Source organism: Sphaeramia orbicularis, chromosome 17, assembly GCF_902148855.1.
Source record: "Sphaeramia orbicularis chromosome 17, fSphaOr1.1, whole genome shotgun sequence".
NCBI lineage: Eukaryota > Metazoa > Chordata > Actinopteri > Kurtiformes > Apogonidae > Sphaeramia > Sphaeramia orbicularis.
Genome location: NC_043973.1, coordinates 5,885,147 through 5,909,283, shown reverse-complemented (window position 1 = coordinate 5,909,283; position 24,137 = coordinate 5,885,147). Strand labels below are relative to the sequence as shown.

The following is a 24,137-nucleotide window of genomic DNA, read 5'->3' as shown; positions in this document are numbered from 1 at the left end:
ATGGCCATTGTTCGGCATACTGTCACGGGGGCATCGGCTAAGTCGCATTCATTCAACGAGGCTTGGTGAAATAACGTATTTGTAAAGATTGCTTATTTTTGTGTCGTATTTACACTTGGTAGACGGTTTGGCTTGGCTAGCAGCCCTGGGAACACGCAGACAGCCTGTGCTGTGATCCCCCCGCGGCTGAGCTGCTGTCTGTGTCGGTGAGGGTTCGGCATTGCATTGCAGCACCACCGCTAGCAACTCACGCGCACCTACGCACGTACGTACGCACGCACGCACGCATGCAGGTGCAGCGAGTGTTTATGTCAGCTGCTCGTGTTGAGCTCCTGACACTTGTCCGCCCTGAGCTCATCAGCTAGACACACGCCGGCTTTTAGCTGCATTCTCACAATAGATCCCCAGCAACTTGTTACAGATTTTTCTAGTTTCAGGGGCTTTGCAGTACGTTGTGGACTCCAGAACTGCTCATACTTATGGTGCGCGTGATAGTTTATTTTGAATTGTTGGGTGACATGGTCTAAAGTGTTATAAGGATATGTATTTTCAAATGAGTCAACATCCTCTCTAACAAACACTATGAAGTTTAATGTGCATCATAACATACACCATAGTCAAATATATGGGTAGTGGTTAGTGGACTCCAGAACTGCACATTTTCATTTGACACTGGATGTGACAGGATTACTTGTTAAAACAGGGCAAAAGGGCCAAAATGTTAGGAAGAATATCCATTTTAATATGTCAATATTGAAATTTATAACAACAGTTTAGAATTATTTGATTAAAAAAGGTAATACATTGAAGATAGGCAATAACACAACTTTTGTCCTTGGTTTTATGTGCTTCTGATCATTTTCCTGAGAATTTTTGAAAATAGTATTGAGGATACATCACCAAAATGGTGTAAAAGGTGCAACATTGTGAAAATGATGTAAAAAAAAAATAAAATAAAATAAAATAAAAAAAAACAGATGAAAGTGGGAATAATCAAGATTCTATCGATACTACTACTCATATCAATACTGCTTATTGATCTGGTACTTTCATGGTATTCTCATCTGTATATTTTTTTCTGTAGTTGAAAATATGAATACAATGACTGGCTTTATTTTCTCATTTATAGCATAGACCTGCATAATTAATCTATAATCAGTAGAAAATAACAGGCATTGTTTTGAACTGGTTACTATCATAGATTGGTTATCTCTGGGTACTCTGGCTTCCTCCAACCATCCAAAGACATGCAACAATAGGTTAATTGTTTCATCTAAATTGCCCATAGGTATGAATGTGAGAGTGATTGGTTGTCCTTCTCTACATATCAGCCCTGTGATGAATTCGCGACATATCCAGGGTGAATCCTGTCTTCGCCCAAAACGTAGTTGGGATACACTCCAGCACCCTGTGACTTTCCAGAAGATGGCCAAATGAATTATTATAGGCTGATTTGTTATGATAATACTGTGAAACAAATATCAAATTATTTACTGCAGAGGAAAATTGTCTTCCATTCATCATTTGTTTGTATAAAATTGAATGCAGGACTCTCAGATCGGATGGCATTTTGACAATTTCAGATTAAATTTATGATCCAACCCTTGCCAAAATAATCAACGAGAAGTGGCCAATTTTAACTATTAACTTGTGTTTGTATTTGGGCTCCAAGCTGCTAGTATAGTGGACAACGTAACATAAACAGGGCAGATCGATGAACTATGAACTAAACATCAAACTGTGTTTCTCTGCCTCTGCTTTATGGACTTTAGTGTGAAGTTTCTTGCGTTTGTCATATATTTTTATCCTTAAAGCTAAGTGGTCTAACAGCAGACAGTCCAAGTGTCAGTCTTTAAGTAAGATGTATCTTTGTGAGTCAGTCATACCATTGCACATCAAACAGCAGCAATCTGCATTCTACAAATAATCATGATTAGTATATTGCCATTGTAGTCGCAGTAATTTCCACAATATTCATTTTAGCTCATTTTGAGCAATTATGGAAGGCCAAAGTTAACTCCTCAATAATGATGTTAAATTAATTTTCATTAGATACTTTGCATCATTACATTTTGGAGAACCTGGCATCTTCTGCACATTTCCAGCCACTTACAGCTTTGAGAAATTGCCATTTGTTCAGTTGCTGGATGTGTGGGCACTGTGGTCCAAATAGATGGTGCCCCCACAGTTTCTGTACCTCTTACAATGAACAAACACGGTGCTTAAAACATAGAAGCATAAAAGTGAAATAATGTGAGCTGTAGATGAGATGAGTCTGAAGATCTGCTCTTTACTGTCTCCATCTCATTTTTTCAGATGTACAGTATATTCCCAAACAAATCCTTAGTGAAACCACTACATACCACTTGGCAAAACCTGGAAGTTTGTGGCCCCAGGGGTTCAGTTCAATTCAATTTAATTTGTGATAGTTTATAATAACCTTCTCAACTGAAATTACTGTTTGAGGGAAAGTGATATCATAAAATTACAATGACATCTAGAGTTGGCTAGAATTCTTAGGGATCATTCTATGTTCAGCAATCCACATTTAATCATTTGTTTGTTTATGATTTAGATGGTCACTTCAGCACCTATCCAGTTTTTAAAAAAGTCAAACCTAGTCAATGTCTTTCGAATAATGTCAGTTTCAAATGTCTAATTTTTGACAGCATTAACTAGTTAATAGCCTACTAGCTTTATCTTGTTCCAAATGATTGTTAGTATCTCTATGTGCTTTTAAATAGCTGCTGTTGGTCAACCACTAATATTAACTGTTGTCAGACTCAGTCTGAGACTCAGACATTGTTTTGTGATTGTAGGCATAAAAACTGACAGACTGATCTGTTTGATCCCTTTGACAAACAGATCATATAATGTATTAAGGCGAGACACGACAGCCAGAGACAAAGATTTTTTATGCAGTGGTCAATTTTGAGATTTTGGGCTAGTTTACTCCTTCAATATGTGTTCTTTCAGGCTGCTATAAAGAAAACGTTGAAAATATACATAAAGATATTTATTTTTATTATAGTTTGTTTACTTGCGGCAGTAAGTTTCTCCCAAATTTACCAAGAAGTTTGCATTCCGATGCGACATGCCAAGTTTCGTCTTTTTCGGCATCGTTGTAAGGCTCTGCGTCTCCTGCACAGTGCTGTGTAACCCAAATAAGGGCATTTCCTTTCACCAGTAACCAATTGCAAATATCCAAAGGGGGTTTAATGCTAATGATGTTATTGGCTACTGCTGGTTTCTGCTAATGTGATTTGCTCAGATGCATCACGTGATGTACTTTGACACTTCTGTGTTTAGCTTACTGTGGGACCTCTGAAAATACCGTAACTTTTAAGGAAAAGAAAGCAGCAATTGCACCTTGCAAGGTGTGAAAAGAGAAAGCAATTTATTGGATTAGCTGATAAACCACAAGGAAGCAGCACATCTGACCATAAGCTGTTGGTGGGAAACCTGGAGGGGTTTAATGGCTGTGCCACACATGACACATGTCAAACATCTCAGTGAATTGATGGGTCCATATTATTATTATTATTATTATTATTATTATTATTATTATTATTATTATTATCATAAAGCTGACATCTACTGTTGGTCTTGTTCTGTGTCCATACAACTGTCTAGCGTGGGTTTTGTGTGTAACTTTGTGCATGTTACGCCAATGTTAATTCATTGAGTTACTGCAGTTGTAGGCCTCATATAAGTAAGTAAGTAAATTTTATTTATAGAGCACTTTTCACTTTTATATGCCTGCCATGTTATTAAATAATCAATTTTCATGACCTTGAAACATTCTACATTATTATTACTAAGGGCCTGAGAATTTATTCTGTTTTTGAGAAATTGTTTTCTATAGAAATGCATTAAATTCCCCTATTTATCCTATTTATCTTTAAATGCTGTTTTCTCAAATTGATTCATTCTCCAGTATACACATCACAGCCTATGTAGCACCTAGCTGTACCAAACTTTCCAGTTGTACACTTAGCAGTATTCTGAAGGTATTTACAGAGGGATTTCTTAATAAATCATTCCTGGCCTGATTTATGTGACATTTTAATCAAAAAAATATGGCAAAAATTTATTTTTTTTAAGGCTATGGACAGTGTATTTTGATTTCTAAGGTAATGAAAGTAGATATCCTGAAATCACTGTATAATTTTTTTCATCTCATGTGTAAGCAAAATGAAAAAAAAAAAATTTGCACCTGGCTTTATCATATGTTCAGATCTATCTACTGAAAATATATGCCAAATCGCGCATGTTAGACAGACAGACAGACAGACAGACAGACAGATACCTTATTAATCACGAGGGAAATTCAAGTATGTATTTAATGAGATAATGTCTAATTTGCATGATTAAACATACAAATTTCAAAAACTTGTAATGCATTTTCTTCATACTTGTGTAAGTAATCAACTGAGGAAATTTCATGGTGATATCTGTTATTTTTAAATTTTACCCTGTTCACCTGCAGTGTCTCACCTTAAGATCAGGTATGATCCAAGACTATGACATTGCCCAACCCTAGTGTCAAGACCAACCCCATTAGCATGGTATTCTAAAGGATAACAACTGCTAAAAATGTCCAGAAATAGTTCACACTCAAAAGGGTGTCTTTCCAGGAATGTCAGTATATGGACCCTAGTGGAGTTCTGACAGTAAATGATTAATTTCTACAGTGCTTCAAGTTGAAACTGAACAGTGATCTTAATATGCAATACTGAAAAGGTTCAGTACACAAAGCATTACACCCATGCTATTTTGATTTTTGTATGATTTGGTTATAGGGTACTCTGTGTGAGCAGTCCTGCAAGTGTGTTATATTTAGTTGAACAGCTGGATTATTCTCTAACTTTCTTAGCATTTTCTTAATTTACAGACATCATAATTGCAAGTGACCTATCACAGCTTCTCCTATTTTGATTTTGCATAGTTATAGTTCAGATCAGGTGTTAGCTATGCTATAGCTTGTGGTCACTACAGCCTACCATTAGTTTGGTAGACATAAGTATAAACAGGCTTTATGCCATCTGTCAGTGATGGCACTGTTCAAATGTTGACATTCTCTGATTCTTATATTAGTTTAAGATGTTGAAGAAGAAAACTGTGCAGTTCACATAGTTTCAGTGTTAAGTGATTTTGCCTGCTTACTCCCTGCTGGTATTTTTTTCCTGTAAATACAGGAGCAGCCATGGTCCCATCTGTCACTCTATCACTGACACCATGATGAGACACTGCTGCACCACAACCACGCCCACTGTGTACAAGACGAAGCCTACCTGACACATACGTTGGCTGCTAATGGTTACAAAACAAACTCACCGTTACTGTTACACACTTTAAAGATACTCTTGTATGGAGAGGTGTAGATGACTGGTGATAAATACAAGGAACAGACTTTGTGTGTGTCTGTGTGTCTGGGGGGGGGGGGGTAGGTCTTCTGTTTTTCAGATGGCTGCTCTGATCAGATTAGAGATGTTAAACCTTTAAACCTTTCTTCTTTGGCACCCCTGAAAACAAAGGCAAGTGTTGTCATTGTTGTGTGTCATGGCTGGCCTGGAGCCCCCAATCACCCAACCCAACCCATCCCCCCTCAATCCCTCCACCTTCACAGCCATAGGCCTACATTACATCTGTTCTTGGGATGATATAAAGCCAGCGTCTTTAACATGAATTTCGCACACTTAGGTTTTGAAAACAGTCTAGCTAGAACGTATTTACCACAGCCTCCTATTGACAGCAGTCACATCATATTAATATCAATATTATTTTGAACATAATGCTGATAGAGTTGCTCAACAGTTAGAAATGATATTATTTGGATGAAAGTGAAATTTTGATAGTGTTGGTGCTCTTTTGTAGAAGGTGATTTCAATTTAATTCATTTATTAACATGAACACAACTGTTAATTAACACTCACAAGTAGGTATGCACTGATAGCAAAATTTTTGGCTGATGTGATGGTTAATATGACATTTTGACTGATAGCCTATCTCGATACCCACATTACTTTATTTTTCTTTATTTTTTCCCCTCAACAAAGAAAACTTCATTATATAAATAAAAAATCAGGTACTATTTTGCTATTTCAGCCCTTCATCACATTATTTTCAAATGAGCACAGATTCAAACATACCAATTTATGAAAAACTCTCCAGGATAAGTATCAGAGAAATAAAACAGATATGCTACATGCACTCCTGAACCAAATCCATCGATGAATAGTCTATTTGAGTTAAAAGGCATTTTCAACAAATTGTCTGTTGTCTTCTTTTTGTCTCTTGGTTAAGTTACTTCTTTTTGCATTTTGATGGCCTTACCAACAACCTGGTTATGATTAACCTTTGAAAAATATAAATTATTGTAATTTCTTTCCTCATCTTAAGATTTTGTTCAGGAGTGTATCTGCCACTGCCATTGGTGAAAAGACATCTCATATGCCGAGTAGTACAGATACCGGCCAATATTGGTAAATATTGGTTGAAATCAATGTTTGGCCCATATACACTGAACAAAAATATAAACACAACACTTTTGTTTTTGCTCCCATTTTTCATGAGCTGAACTCAAAGATCTAAGACTTTTTCTGTGTACCCAAATGTCTTATTTCTCTCAAATATTGTTTACAGATATGTCTAAATCTGTGTTATTGAGCCTTTGCCAAGATAATCCATCCACCTCACAGGCATGGCGTATCATGATGCTGATTAGATAGCATGATTATTGCACAGGTGTGCCTTAGGCTGGTCACAATAAAAGGCCACTCTAAAATGTGCAGTTTTATCACACAACACAATGCTAGAGATGTCACAAGTTTTGAGGGAGCGTGCATTTGGCATGCTGACTGCAGGAATGTCCACCAGTGCTGTTGTCTATGAACTGAATGTTCATTTCTCTACCAGAAGCCGTTTCCAAAGACTTTTCTGAGAATTTGGCAGTACATCCAACTGGCCTCACAACCTCAGACCACGTGTAACCATGAGGGATTGACCGATAGGGATTTTTTAGGGCACCACCGATAAGTGAACAGCCATTGTTCTCTCATCGCCACAGTGGTGATGTTAAACAGGGGCGATGAGAGAGTGACATACAGAGAGAAGCTATTTATTTCACTAATAACACACATTACCACTGATAAACAGCCCCCCTCAAATTAAAGTTTTCAAAAGTAGGGAAAAGGAAAGTGAGCTGCACAACAGCGGGAGGCTTAGAGGAATTTGTAAAGCATCTTAAGTTTCATTTTCACTTTGTAACGTTGTACGGTCTGTGCAAACTCATTGTGAGGTATGTACAGCATGGACCCCCCACGTCAGCAGCATGCGCCCCCTCACATTCCTGCCTGTGGACAAATAAAAAACACAAATATCAGCCTGATATGTCGGCAGGCCGATGTATCGGTCGATCATGTGTAACCACACCAGCCCAGGACCTCCACATCCAGCATCTTCACCTCCAAGATCATCTGAGACCAGCCACTTGGATAGCTGCTGCAACAATCAGTTTGCATAACCAAAGAATTTTTGCACAAACTGTCAGAAACAGTCACAGGCAACCTCGTCTGCATGCTCATTGTCCTCATTGGGGTCTCGACCTGACTGTAGTTCATCGTTGTAACGAACTTAAATGGGCAAATGCTCACTTTCGATGGTGTCTGGTGTCTTAAAAGAGGTGTTCTCTTCACAGATGAATCCTGGTTTTCACTGTATAGGGCAGATGGCAGCAGTAGCATGCTGGGTGAGTTGGGAGGTTTCCCGGTGGGCCGCTGCACTTTTGGGCTGCCAGGGGGAGAAAAATTATAAAAATGGCCCCTAACGGTTGGGCTAGTTGTTTAATCGGGCTGCAACAAGTAGCCTGGGCTGCTTTTCATAAAGATCAGACATTAGTTAAGTTGTATAAATGTTTTTCATTTATGAAAAACCAAATAATCACCACATCAAGGCGAGGGATCAGTTGATGAAGAACGAGCAAGTAAATTTGACAAAGTCGAAAACTGACGGCAGCTTGTGTCCCATGCCATCAAGGTGGGGCTTCATGTGGGAGAGGCAGTTGTCCGCCTGCTTCTTGGTGAGATTCTGGTAAAGTTCTTCTTTAGTAGTAGTAGGGTTTCTTCTCTGCGCTCAGAGCTCGGAAGGTGCTCTCTGAAAGAGGGAAATGGTAAATGACCACAACCGGGGGTATAGACTAATTATTCATTCATTCATTTTCTGAACCCGTTTTATCCTCACTAGGGTCACGGGGGTCGCTTGGAGCCTGTCCTAGCTACATAGGGGCGAAGGCGGGGTACACCCTGGACAAGTCGCCAGTTCATCGCAGGGCTGAACATATAGAGCACAGGTGTCAAACTCCGGTCCTCGAGGGCCACTATCCGACAGGTTTTAGATATTTCCCTCTTCCAGCACACCTGGTTCAATTAATGATCAGCTCATCAACATGCTCTGCAGAAGCCTGATAACAATGTAATGGCTTCCAGGTGTGATGGAAGAGGGAAATATCTAAAACATGCAGGATACCGGCCCTCGTAGACCGGAGTTTGACACCCCTGATACAGAGACAAACAATCACTCTCACATTCACACCTATGGGCAATTTAGATTAACCAGTTAACCTATCAGTGCATGTCTTTGGATGGTGGGAGGAAGCCGGAGTACCCGGAGCGAACCCACGCAGACACGGGGAGAACATGCAAACTCCACACAGAAAGGTCCCACCCCCTGTCGACTGGTGTTGGAATCGAACCCAGGACCTTCTTGCTGTGAGGCACGAGTCCTAACCACTGCACCACCGTGTCACCCAATAGGCTAATTAATATAGGGTAATATCAGGCTTGGATGCTCTGAATAGGCTGTACAGTATTTAACCAATTCAGCTTGCTGTATAATGGAGTAATATCTAGATAAAGTTGCAGATACTAGTGCACTCCTTAGGCACACATTGAAGCTGTAGTTTCATTTGAGTTGTTCCATGTTGAGTTAAATTTTAATTCAGGTGTTTTATTTTAGGTAACTAAAGCAACAAAGATTTTCGCAAAACGACTTGGGTCACACAAATTTAAAATTCAATACACAAGATTAGAGACCCAATAAGTAAAATATTTTATGATCCAGTGGAAATTGAAATCATTTTCAGAGGTTACTACAAATTCCTATATTCCTAATCTGAAATTGTGGATGAAGCTAATATCAAACAATATTTATCAAAGCTAGACCTACCCTCCATAGGAAATATTCAAAATACTAAATTAACTGCTCCAATCACAAGACAAGAACTACATAAAGCTATTAGTAAACTAAAAAATAATAGAAGCCCAGGTTGTGATGGCTTCCCTAATGAGTGGTACAAGATCTTTAATGAGGACCTTGCCCCAGTATTGCTGGAATCCCTAAACTGGACATTAAGAGAGAATGTGAATCTCAATGGCCAATCTGTATACTGAATGTAGATTATAAAATATTCAGTTCTATTATTGCTAAACAACTTGAATCTCACTTACCTGACCTAATTCATGAGGACCAGACAGGATTTATTAAAGGCAGACGAACACAGGACAATATCAGGCGAACTCTTGTTATTATTGAACATGCCAACAAACAAAATCTAAATGCAGCATTGGTCAGCCTGGATGCAGAAAAGGCCTTCGACAGGGTCATTTGGCCTTTTCTTTTTAAAGTTTTGTAAAAAATGGGCTTTAATGACCAGTTCATTAGGTGTATACAGCCCCTCTATAATGACCCATCTGCTAGGATAAAGTTCAATGGACAACTTACTGACAGTTTTAAACTCTATAGAGGCACACGACAGGGGTGCTGCATTAGTCCCTCACTCTTTGCAGTGTTTATTGAGCTCAAGAAATCAAACAACATAAAGAACTGAAAGGGATTAATTTAGCTAAAAAGGATCATATAATTACATTATTTGTAGAATATATTATCACCTTCCTCCGGAACCCCAACTCAACACTTCCTAAACTTATGACAGTTTTGGAAAACTTTGCAAAGATGTCAGCTGAACAATATGAAAATGTGGATACCTGGTATAAATTGTACTCCAAGCAGAACTATCAGGCACAAATACAAACTGAAGTAGGGAAAAAAAATAATAAAATACCTGGGGATAGTAATCATTCAAGACTTGAACAGACTGTATGAGATAAATTACAATGTAATAAATAATAGGATACAGAAGGATATAATATAATGGTCAACTTTTATACTAGATTTTAGTTCAAGGATATAGAGGTGGTGAAGATGAATGTGCTGCCTAGACTGCTCTGTCTTTTTTTTTTTTTTTTTTATCACTTTCGGTCTGAATCCCTGAATCTCAGTTTGTGACATGGGATAAATTGGTATCCAGATTTATTTGGGCTGGGGCAAAACCAAGGGTAAAATTTAAAACACTTCAGCTTGAGAAGTTAGATGGAGGTCTAGCTCTACCTAATTTTAAACAATATTACGATGCCGCTCAAATGAGGTGCATTGTAAATTGGTGTTCCCCCAAGTATCAAGCCAAATGGAAACATATTGAGCTAAATTTAGACCTATCACAACCTCAGGCCAGTTTAGGCGTAAAGAACACACAGAATATAAGGGAGATAATATCATCATAAAAGAACAATTGAAAATATAGCATGAGATTATCAAGAAATACAATTTGGAAAATGATAGTAAACTCCTGGTATGGCCTTCCCACTCAGAAAAGTTTGCCCCCGCTAAGTCTGATATTAGATTTTTGAGGTGGAGAGAAAAGGGAATAACAGCCATTTGTACACTCATTGAGGGGAAAACCTGTAAATTATTTGAAAAAATAAAACATAATTTGGAAGACAAGGACGGATATTTACAGATAAAATATTTTTTTGATAGGGAGATTAAGAGTGACTTATCAGAGGTCAGCGAATTGATTAAGGTCTTTACAGGAGCATACAAAGAAACACCCACTAAGATTGTGTCTAAATTATATCAGGGCGTACAAAAATGCAATGGTGTGAATTAATTTTATGTTAAGTCGAAATGGGAATCAGAATTGAATGTTACTCTGTCTGAAAGTGAGTGGCATTCTATGTGTAAAACACAGAAAACATCCACCAGCTCTAAAGGTTGGATAGAATTTGGGTTGAAATTGGTCGAATTTGGCCAGAAAAACATCATTAATTTTATTATTACACCAAGCATAAAAAGCAAACAATAAAGAAAACAGCAGCAATGCTGGAGAGGGTGTGGCCACATTTATGCCAACCACTCATATCTTTTGGATGTGTAAAAATGCAAATGTTTTGGAACAGGGTTAAGACAATGGAGGTCATTTTAAATTATAAAATTCCAATGGACCCCGAGACTATCTACCTGGGTCTAATATCTGATGATGTAATTAAAAGAGAAGACGCTTACTTATTTAAAATTCTAATTCTTGCCTGCAAAAAGGTTATCACAAGGAACTGGTTAAAAAGTGACCCTCTTAGATCACAGCAATGGGAGGACATTATAGAGGAAATATATACCATGGAAAAATTAATGTTTCATCAGAGGATTAAGGTGGGAACTTTTAACTGAAGATGGGAGAAATGGACCATATTCAAGGACACTAATTCTTGTTGCCAGATCTGATGCGGAAAAGCAGTTAAGTGCATACGGAACAGCATTCTCTTCTTGTTGTTTTGTGCTCTGTTTTTGTTGTTACTGTACTGTAAAAGTGTTTTAAAAAATTTTAAAAGTAAAAAAAATAAATTACAGGCCACTTCTATATTTGCCAAATGAAAATCTTTTTGTTTTTCCCCACATACTTAAAAATACTTAATCCTTAAAATACATGAAGTTTTTAAGATTCTGGCATAATACATTAATATATTAATATTGATATAATAATTCCTACTGTGCGTTATCATTTGTCCTGTATGTCATTAGTTAAGAGGTGTCTTTTCTGCACATACAATTTTATGTGTGTAAGTGATGTATTAAAGGCTGTTTAAGTAGCGTTCTGCAGCTAAAGATAATGCAAATGACTGATAATGTGTTGAAGTTCAGCATGAAAATCTGTGCTTGGTATGAAAGAGATTTAGACTGAGGGATAGCCAACATGTACACAAAGAGAGATGAGCAATAACAATCTAGATGCAGAATAGTTCTTGGAGAAAACATTCTGCAAGTAGAGGACTGGAAGAAACAGAGAAGGCAAGAGAGAGGGATGAGGAAAGGCATTGTAAAGGATCAAGGGCAGGGAAGGGGGGACAGACATAGAACCATAAGATGGGAGAGCATGTGCTCGACAGAAACATGAGGAAAGCATGTGACAAAGTCATAAGACATTTTTATCAAATCCTTTGTATTTGGATGGCATCAAAGTGTGTGGAGTTGTGTGAGTAGTGTTTTAGACAGCATTTTTTGTTTTACTCAGAATCAAGCTAATTGTTTTTGTTCACTCTTGTAATCAGTATGGTTTTCCATCATTATTTATGACACAAAATGTGCCTTAATGTTCATTTTCTTTTTAATATCAAAATAATTAAAATGAACAAAATAAGCACAAAATGATAACATCAGAGAGTACCGATGTGTTTTGTCTTTTACATCATTTTTGTGTCATCACTTTTTTTTTCCCCTTTTCCAAAATAATTTTCTGCTTGGATTCGTCCGATATCACCCATGACCAAAAATCACCCTTGAAATTAGAAAGAAATTATTATTTGACATTTACAGTGGTAATTTTCAATATTGACTGATACAGAAATTTTTGCCCGCATCACCCAGTTGTAACTCCAGCATTACGAATCTGCTTGCATGGCTGCAGATTTTCAGTTTTGATTATATACTGATAATGTCAGTGAACTCAGCTCAATAGAGCTGGATCATCCAGTTGCGCTGTAGACAGGATTCCCTGAAAGGATTGTATTAGTGTCATTCTGGTGGCGAGTTAAAAACCTTACATAAGTCTCTTTTTTTCTGAGTACCATCTGTAGTACAGCATTGACACTGAGGCTGCAGGGGAAAATCCGCATCCAACCTGCTGCTGTTCGCATAAACATACAGCAGCAGAGCCTTCACTCGAGATGTTTTTAGGAGATCAGCGAAGGAAGGACTGTGAACCATGTATGGTATGAATCACATGAGATGTGATGCTGTCCACTAGAGGTTGACTGATCGGGGTTTTTTTTAAGGCTCACAATAATTATAGTTTGGCTGAAGAAAAAGCTAAAATCAATGAACTGTCCAGTGTCACTCCTTTGTCACTAGTCAATGCTATAAAGAATTAAATGTGTAAACAGTTATTACTGAACATCAAACTGCAGTGCATCCGTAAAGTATTCACAGCACTACCCTTTTAAAAGAAAAATAATTTTGTTGCGTTACAGTCTTATTCCCAAATAGATTCATTTTTTGAATTAATCTATTAATTTGAATTTTTGCTTAATTTTTATCTCAAATATTCACAAGAATATGTGAATATTTTCAGACTCTTTCCTACCCCAATAACAATTTTGACTTGTTTTTTACTGAAACCTTTTCCTGATCATTAAAATAGTTAATGATTAATGTAAGGGTGGCAACTAATTAGCATCTCTGTGTTACACCCTGACACAAACACCTCAAATTTCCATTTGAATGTCACAATAAATAAGATAAGCTGTGGTGTTCTGACGTGAATGGGCTTTCTTAGAACATTCCACATAAAGTGACGTACTCAGAAGGCCAACAATATGATGCATCTCAGTAATTTATACTTAATATCACACACATTTTTTTCTCCATTAATGTTTTAGGCTATATTTAGCACGTGAAAAGATTTTTAGATATTGTAACAGCATGTAAAAATAGATGGCATAATATGGAATGTGACAGTGAACCTCATGTAAGAGCCATTTGTGCACTTGTTCTTAAAAACCATATATGAATGAGGAGGAACTTGCTGTATTTATCTTTTTTTTTTTTCATATTTTTTGGTTCTTCCAGTCGTTCCATCCATCACTGCTGCAACATGTTTGAACTTTAGTCCCATTAGTTTCCACTAAAGTTGGTCATTATTGGTCCTCTGTTTTTCCGACTAGCTCCTCAGGACTATCCTATGTAGAGGGAGCACTTTTTCGTTACATATTTATTTCACAGCATAACTGAACTGTGTTGATATTCTGAAATGCTAATGAGAACCATTTTTAGAACAGGACCAGATGGGGAAGAAGATACTGGAAGTGTTCTGACATTGATGGATGTTTTAAAACTCGAACAAAAACTTGAAAATTATTTGGGACAGTGCACTTTAATCCACGTCAGATTACTAGAGGAAGGTGAAACGATTGGAGATACTTGTGATTATTCTATATTACCATCATAATGATTTTTGTTCACCAATATGAAAACTAACAGAAATGGCATATTTTAGCATTACTTCCACCTTGTTTGACTGGTGTTCTTTTAATAGCATCATCTTGTCGTACTTCATTTTTCCACTGCTATGCTGCAAAGAGAACGAGTATCACAGTGGTGTATTTAGATTTTGCACTTATCAGTTAATATCAGTTAATCTTATCTGTTAATTATTATTATAGGGCAGCTGTGGCTCAGTTGGTAGAGCGGGTCATCCAGTGACCAAAGGGTCAGTGGCAGGAATCCTGCCTCTGACTGTCTACATGTCAAAGTGTCCTTGGGCAAGACACTGAACCCTAAATTGCTCCCAGTAGGGCCTGGCAGTGCTTTGCATGGCGGCAGCCACCTACTGGTGTATGAGTGAGTGTGTGAATGGGTCAATGTGAGGCTTTGTAAAGTGCTTTGGGCACCATAAAAGTGTGGAAAAGCGCTATACTGTATAAGTACTTACCATTTATTATGCAATATTAATTTCTATTAACCAAAGAAAAACAAATAAATAATTGTATGTTTTTTTTCTTCACAACGTGAATATGTATAATTAAACTATTAATATTAGACTCATACTTCCGTGGTGACATGACTTTTTTTTTGGCCAAGCTGTGTATCAACTCCATTTGGAATATTAGAACAGACATGTCTTATGAAGAAACTCGTGTACTTGTATTTTTATACTTCCTCTTTGTTAAAGTGAGATGTTGATCACAATTAGCTTCTCACACAATATTTCTTCACACTTTAATGATCAAGGTCAACTTTATATGTAGTTTTCTGTGCATATGCATATGAGGAAAATGTTAGTGAAATGGACTGTTGCTTTATGGTGACTTTTATTAAAGCGGTTCACAAAATATGACTGTCAGTCCAAAAAATTAAGTCCAGATGAATGAGTCCAAAAGAAAAAAACTCATTGCAGTCACACAATTATTATAGTTACACATGTGACACAAGATTTTTCTAAGTGCATTAAAATCTAAGAGGGATATAGTAATATATGATGTCAATGAGTGGCTTTTATAGTGCTGCATGTGTGTAGTGTGTAGTTTGTGGATTCAGGCTACCAGAGCCACGAAGTGCAGAAAGTAAAGATATAGCAGGTCTACCTGTGGAGGTCAAATTCTGGCTTGGATTAATCTCAGCGCTACCTCTGAGCTGTGCAGCTTTACTTTGATTAGTAATTTACCAGTAAATGTTTAGAGCTGTTAGAAACACCGCAAATGTGCACACCAAAACTTCATTAATTGCAACTCACCATGACAAAAGAAGAGACATATAAAGTTATAGATGCATAATACGGATACACATTGGCATCAGACTGTTAGCTCGGGGCCCATTGATGAATATAATCAGTGGGCTCCCATCATCATATCACTACATAACATACAGAGGCCAGACAGATGAACTATGAGTTACACATCCAACTATGCATTTCTCTGCCTCTACTTAATGGATTTTAATTAGATTTTGTGACAAATCACTAATATTTCTACTTTAAATGACTTTTTACTGTGTCCGTGATTGAAGTGAGTACTTTTTAGCTTTAGTCTTCAGTGAACACCGTTCACTATCTCTAGGATGTTTCTGTGTGTTTGAACTGTAGTGTGTGACAGAGAGCTGACCTACTTCAGAGACCTGAACCCAGGCCCTAGTTAGAAATGGAGCTGATGAGAAAAATTAGCAAATCAACTTATGCTGCTGTAGCTTACTACATTGAACCCCCCCCCCCAAAACTTTTCTGTTTTTCTTTTTCCGGTACCACTAAGTAAAACAGATATTATCTGAGCTTACTGATACTCCTGTCATTAATTAATTAGCTCTGCAGTTTCAGTGTGGCTTCAAATCTTTACTTTAAAGGTTAGGTTTTGGCCCTGGGTTTCCTTCTGGTCCTAAGTGAAAACTGAAGCAACTAGATGGTAAATTGTGGTTTATATACTGTACTTTGTAAGAGACACAATAAGGAGAAAAAAAATTGTGGAAGATGAAAATGATGTAGAAGACATAAGAAGATGAAAACCCAAAAGGAAAAACAACAAAACATTAAAACACTTTTTATTTAAACTGAGAATGTAACCCTGATAAACCCTTAAGACACAAGACACATGGGAATCCTGATAATGATCATTTTTGTTTTATTACCTAGACCTAATCTGATACACTGATGGGCCTGACGCTGTGATTCCTCTAGTAAAAAATTCTCTTACCCATGAAAACCCTAGAATATGAACAGCATGAGCTCCAGCCCTGCTAGGCAATTTTTTTTCTTTTATAAATGATGTTTAAAAGAGAATTATATGCATGAAACATTTTATTTTGCACATTTTCCAAAACTTGAAACTTCAAAATTAGTGTGTACTGTATTAATACTAAAAATGCAAAACAGTTGGCCTACATTCTGTCAGTTTTCTTGAAAAATGGCTTAACTAAACATTTGATTCATTTTCTGCTAGTGGACACATAAATGCACAATTTTCAATCAACTAATCACTTTAATGCCTGGATGGTTCTGTAATTAGCACAGCTTAATAAACAAAGCATCCTCCTTCAGGTGAACGAGACAGCTGCACACCACACAGTACTGCAGCTTAATGTTGTTTGTTTCCAACAGCCAATCCAACATGAGAGTACTGCTGCTACATTAACTGAACACACCCTTCAAAGTGTAGTGTGCATAAAGAAGGGGACATCACCCACTGGTTTTTAGATGGCTGTTTTTAAACCAGTGTGCATTTTTGACATCCCCGTGTTGGCTTTCTGAATCCTGAAGTAACCATATTTGGACAAAAGGGTGCAACTGGGGAAGTGCGATTGGTGACAGATACAGATGAACTTTATTGATCCCCAGGTAGAAATTCAGTTTCTTAATCAGTGCAATAAAATAAAAGAAAGACAGAATGAATCATTTTACTGAGGTGTTGTAGACTCTGATGGTAGTGGACCTGAAGGATTCTCTAGTTCTCTTAGTCCTGCATCTTAATGAAGTTAGACACCTACTGTAGCTGTTCTTTTGGTTTGTCAAAGTGTCCTCCATCTTGCTCAGTGTGCATTTCTCCACCACAGTCCCCAGTGTGTCTAGCTTCTCTCCAAAAACAGAACCAGCTTGTTTCACCAGTTTGTCCAACTGTTTTCCATCTTTCTGTCTGATGATACCTCCTCGCCAGACAACTGCATAGACTATGTGGTTGGATTGACTGGCTACAACCATTCAGTAAAAAGTGCAGCATATTAGGGCAGACATTAAAGGACCTCAGCCTTCTTAGGAAAAACAGTGAAATGTCCCTTTCAAAAATGTGAATCTCTATTCAGGAACCAATTCATTGTGTTGTCAAGATGCACCCCAGTATATTTGTATGGTGGCACAACTTCAGTGTCCACCCTACAAATGTTGATTGGCTAAAGAGGGTATTTATACTTCTTGAAATTCACCACCATGTCTTTTATCTTTGAGGTGTTCAGGAGGAGGCAGTTTTTGTGACTCCAGTCACAGAAGGCTTTGGTCAGGTTCCTGTACTCCTTTTCTGGTCCATTCCTGATACATACCACGATAGTTGTGTCATCAGAATATCTTTAGATGTGACAGGACTCGGAGTTGTACTTAAAGTCTGCTCTGTACAATTTGAACAGGAAGTGAGCCAAAACAGCCCCGTGTGGAGCTGCTGTGCTGCGCATTATAGTCTCAGATAGACAGTTCCCCAGCCTAACAAATTGTGGAAAGCAAAGGTGGGTTCCACGCCCATCATTTGGATCTTGTCTCAGAGTGTGGCGGGACATATTGTGTTGAAGGCACTTAAAAAAATCCAATAACATAATTCTCACATGATCACCAGACTCATTCAGATGAGAGTAAGCTTTGTGTAGTATGTAAAGGACAGTGTCATCCACTCCAATGTGTTCTTTGTATACAAACTGCAGGGGGTCCAGTGCATGTTTTACACTGGATCTCAGAAGGTGCACAAACAGCCGTTATAGAGTTTTAATGATGTGTAATGGTAGGACCACAAGTCTGTAGTTGTTTGGCTCAGCTGGACACCCTACTTTGGGCACTGGTATAAGACATGATGTTTTCCACAGAGCTGTAACCCTCCCTAACTCGAGATTCAGGCTGAAGATCTTTTGGAGAAGTTCACACAGTTGAGCAGCGCAGTACTTAAGAAGCTTTGAACACACACCATCTGGACCAGCTGCTTTCCCAGGACACAGTTTCTGCAGTTCCATCTGCACCCCTGCTACTATGACAGGCAGCATAGGGGTTCCTGGTGTGGTAGTGGATGGCAGTGCTGTGGTAGGGACGAACAGTTGTGAAGGAGATGGTGGAAGAGGAAGGTGTGTTCCGAAGCTGGAAGAACAACAGTATGAGGATGGAGCTGCTGATGTGGATGGAGGATGACTGGATGTGGCTGTGCAAGCTTTGACGGTGTCAAACCTGTTGAAGAACTGGTTCATTGGCTCTGTCCACATCCCCCACTGTTGCCAGGGTATTTTTTGATTGTAGCGAGGGATGATATTATGTTCCTTCCGCATCTTTCTGATGTGCTGCAGCTTTCTCTCTGCTTTGGTTTTGTAGTCTTTTGCTTACTTCATTCTCCTCTTCAACTCTTGTTGCACTTGCTCGAGTCTTTCTCGATAACCATTTTTAAATGCCTCTTGTTAGCTCACCGGCTATTAGGTCATGAGGTTCCTGTAATTTCATCCATGGGGGCAGTTCCTGCAGTGGAGACACACATCAACTGCCCCGATCCCGAAAAACTACCCCGACGTTCCTGCAGTGGAAACAGACCAATTGAGATTGTTTGCTTCCTCCACTGCCCCCCCCCTGCTGTTTCACCCTTTGTCGTGTGGCCTGTAATGGTGTTAGCACCCTTCCCTTGCTGTAGACCTGTCCATCATAGGTTTGATCAATCACACACAAAAAAGATGATTTTATGTACAAAATTGCAAGAGTTGGTCAGGAGCTGATCAAGATTGCATATCCACTAATTCATCAAACATTTGACAATCTTTTTAGTGTGAACCACATCTAAAGTCAGGGTGCGTGGAAAATGTTACATTTGTTTCAATAAATAGAACCTCTGAAAGTCTGACTCAGCAGGCAACAAGTTGTCAGTCACACCTGTCAGTCAATGCCTGACAGAGTAGATGCTAAAGCCTGAACAAGAGCACTTATTAATATGCATAAATAGAAACTAGCGCATTGACCCATGGGAATCCACGGGTTCTGGAAGCAGTAGAGTTGATAGAATGGGGAGCAGAGCTAAGCATACTGGTGTAACACAGATTTGGATTAAATATAATGGCCCTTATTTTGTTTTGTATTGAAATAAAAAGTAACAGGAAAGATTGCATTCATAGTTTTCTTGTCTTTGAAAGGGCTTTACATCATTACTGTATGACGTCATCACATTCACATATCTGCTCAACTCTGGTCCATCTGATCAGAGTCTGTGCAGAATGGTCTATCAACGTGTTATGAGTGGGTGGCGGGGGGGTCCAGGAGGGGGACGTTACAGGCTGGGTCTGATCGGGGACCAGCGAAGTGGAACCGGGCCACAGTAAGAACCAGGCTGATCTTGTTAGTGTGTGATCACAGCTGGACCTGGTTCTCCCGTTGTGTCCCAGTGTTTCCGTTGATCCGGATCCAGCCCCCCCCCCCCCATTTGTGGCTGTGGATTGACTCGTCCACAGGCTGCCTGTGAGCCCATTGTAATTTTAAAAACAATTAATAACTCAAAAGGTATTGGTCATATCAATAAGTTGTTTTCACCTGTCTGATCCTTGACCCAAAATACATAAGTAGCCTACTTCGAAAGGCAAAGGTAGCTCTCTCCAGTTTTTCAGTTATAAAACGGACACAAATACATGCACGCACGCACCCACACAGAGGCCACTTGGCTTTTATAATATAGATACAAGCATCTTTTTCATATAAATTCTGAAGTAGCAAATATTTAGCTTTCAAGTGTTAAAACCTGTCTGGTAGTACAACAGGTAATGTGTGCTGATGAGTGTACCAAAATTTTGATCAAATCTAGTTTCCCATTAATTAGTCTCACTCAACCATGTTACAAAAGATGTAAGTGAATTTCGGGACAAACTTGGAGTGCACTATTATTGCTATGTGCAGCAATGAAAATTGAACTAACCACAAAAACTGTATAATATACATATGTATGTACACACCTGTGTGCACTGTGCCAGGCTCAGAACCAGTAGCCACTGAAAGATGGTAACAGGATGCTGTATGGTGTTCTGTGCCTCTGCAAAATTACTAACACCTAAATAGCAAAATCTGGCAATTTAATAATTCTGCATGTTTGGTTAATATCATGCAAACAGCTAACAGGTTGCAAACATGCTCTGGACTCTCATTTACTCATTTCAGTAAATGTTTAATAAAAAGGCAGTGACAAAAGCTTAAAATAAATTATATATGTGATGAAATGATATAAATGATACCCCCCCACACACCATAGATGTAGTAGAACTCTGTGGGGAACACTAAGGTTAAGTGCAAAAAAACAGAATAATGTACTTACAGCCTGTTTATTAGAACCATTCTGACAGAAAACAAAACCATGATTATTGAAGTGGGTTGCAGTCAAGTGTTGTTTAGGAGTTTGACATGTTGCTTTCCAGTTGAGCAGAGGCTTTTTTAAGAACTTCTCTGTATTTGTGTATTAAGTGTGTTTTCCCTGTTTTGAACTGGTTAAATAAAGGAGGTCTGTGATTGAAACCTTCGTTTCTGGACCAGATTTTGACAGTATTATCTTTCTGTTGTTGTTCCTCACAGGGATTAGTGCTTTGACCTCATCTGGGCACTTCTTCCCCCTAACATTCTAGCGAGGATCTCACAGCCCTGGAGCACACCACAAATACCACACTGCTCCTATAGGGCACCAGTCTCCATTACTCATCTTTTTTTGTCTTTCTCCATGTCTAAGCATTATAGTCTCTATCTGCATTCATTTCTAATGGTTATTTAATTTTACTTGAAAAGGAGGTGAATAACACATTGTCCATCACTGGTCCAGTTCCAGGTAGGAAAATAAGTCTGTAAGGTTAGATCTGTTTCTGTTTGCTAAACGCATTAGCTTGGGCTTAGCTCAGCTCCTGTTGTTCAGCCGTTAACCAAGACTGATGGGTTGACACTAAGTGCTGTGGCATGTCCTGAACTAGTGGTTGCTTTTCCAGTTCTAGATTTTGTGGATAATTCCTAAAATCCAGCTTTTTTACCATGCTGATGTTGTGTGTGACTTTGCTTGGTAACTGTGCGGATTTCTGTTATTGTGGTAAGTCTACATTTCTTTTTTATTTAGGTCCTGACATTGACAACAAATCAGTGAGTATTTGTAGATGCACACTAGTATTCCTCTGAAATAATATTGTTTTGAATATGACAATATTCATATCATGTAAACAGTACATTAGAATATATTACTTTGGAATATTCTAAATTAGAACTTTTTGAATGCACTGTTAACATTATAATTATGAGTTGTGGAATACGTTGATATTATTCTCATTCATGACTCGGTGGACATTTATCCAGAACATTCAGAATATGCATTTCATTTGCAGGCTTCTCACAGTTTGTGGCACACCACCCCTGTTTATAGTCAGATGGATGAGCTGGTCATTAAAAGTCTGAAAGACTAAGGCTGCCACTAGTGTAAAGCCACAGAGACGGCTTATTAGGAATTCAGTTTTATTGGAATAAAGGCAAAAAAAAACCACAATATTTTTTGTACTATTAATAATCATACTAAACTAAAAAACAAAATAACATCAAACTAAGATACACTAATGCAAACTGTGACTCCCAGTCGTCCAGTGTGTTGTGATATCATGTGTGGATTAGTATAGCCTTGATATTGAGTTTAAATATAACGAGTTATGCCCAACATCAATGATGAGCCAAGTTTCTGGCTCAAGAACATCATATAAATATGAAACCTAATAAATTTGCACCCTACACACTAAAATGTTTACGTGTGTAGGTCTTAAACATCCCAAAAGTAAATATTTTTCGCTCTGTACAAGCATTTACAAAATCCATATAAAGAACCGTGTGATCAACTGGTGCATGAAGAAAGTATTTAAAAAATTAAGATCTGTCTATGTCATCAGGACACCAAAATGTAAAACTGCCAAACATGCATTTTCATTTGTCCTATATTTTTCTGGTCCAAAAGCCATACACTCACATAAAGTATGTGTGTGTGTGTGTGTGTGTGTGTGTGTGTGTGTGTGTGTGTGTGTGTGAGTATAACAGCACACATAAATATAGTAACAGCTGCCAAAGTACATTTGGTGATTCATTTTCATTTGTTTTTTCATTTGAATGATGTTATATCTGCATCACTGCACGGTCTCCCACATAGACTACATTAGCAGCTGACACAATATATTTAGTATTTAATTTTAACATGGTGAGAAGGTTGTGCTTTTGGTTGTGTAGTCCAATTCCAGATAAACTTTGTTTGTGTGAGTTGACAGGTATACTATCTTTTTACATAATTTTTCACATTTATCCTTTTATTTTGTTTCTGTGCTGTTTGGTCTTTTACATAATTTTGATTTAGTGTGACCATCTGTTTTTTAGGACCAAAATCCAGCTTTTAAACTGGAAAGAAATAATTACTTGAATTTCATTGTGACAGTTATTAGCTCCTATGAAAATGTGATCACAGACCATAAATTCTTGTAAGTGGGCCATTGTCTCTGAAAAAGAGCCAAGTTCTTTTTTTTTTTTTTTTTTTTTTTTTTTTTTTAGTTAGGTCAGACATTGAGCCCACTTTACTATATTCTACAGGCAGTGTGAGAAAGTCAAGCAAGGTACTTATTTTGTCAGCAAATCCAATAATGTGGCCAGATGGTAACTCCTTTAACACTGCACAACTAAGCTGAAAGACTCTAAACTGAGGACACACAATGAGACTGCATTTGGCTGCTTCATTTTTTTATTACACATAACGCAGAGCAGTGTAATTAAATTTTTTGGTGCTGGCATCTTCCTGCACAGACTGGTAGCAGAAACACAACACAAACAAATGAATGGACATGGACTTTAAACCTCTGGTCAGACTGACTGGACTGGACCCAGCTAGACACACACTGAACCCCTATATGAGATACAACACACTGAACAACTGTTTACAACAACTGAATGACCAAATCAGTCACAACACAACACACTGCATCTTTATCCAGCCCTGGTCATCTCTGTCTGAGTCATCACTATTTGATTCGTCACTTATCAGGAACTACGTAAACTGACCATTATTTTATCCATATAACACAGACTTGATCTACTATTCATTAAAACCCTCCTTTACAAATGCATTTAGCCAATGCTACATATGTACATATTAGGGGTGCAACGGTACAGGTAGCCCACGCTCAGTTTTTGGGCCACGGTTTTGGTTCGATTTGGGTACGTGTTTTGTGCGTAAAGAGAACTTTTTTTTTTCTCCCAAGATTATGTTTTTTATTTGGCTTGTCAGCAAAAACTGAATTTTACAGTAGTAACAAATTATATCACTATACTGAATAAAATAACACGTTCTGTACTGAACAATATAACCCTTTGTTATTCCTTGACTACTTGTATACAGTCATATAAAACAGGCACGTGCAATCATAAGGCCTAAAGGGGGCTTTTTTAAAATAAATACATTCCTGTTCTGCATAGGGATGTAAAAGAAAATAACGGCATAAAAACGCCACGATTATCTACCTTACGCATTTCCTTGTTATAGCGTGTCACAGTACTGGGT

The 24,137-nt window shown here is 38.0% G+C and overlaps 1 protein-coding gene across 3 annotated transcripts in view; it reads left to right on the top strand.

Annotated features, from left to right (window-relative positions):
* Positions 1 to 24,137, top strand: part of fam110b (family with sequence similarity 110 member B) — a 62,300-nt gene that overhangs the window by 238 nt on the left and 37,925 nt on the right. The window lies entirely within an intron of this gene.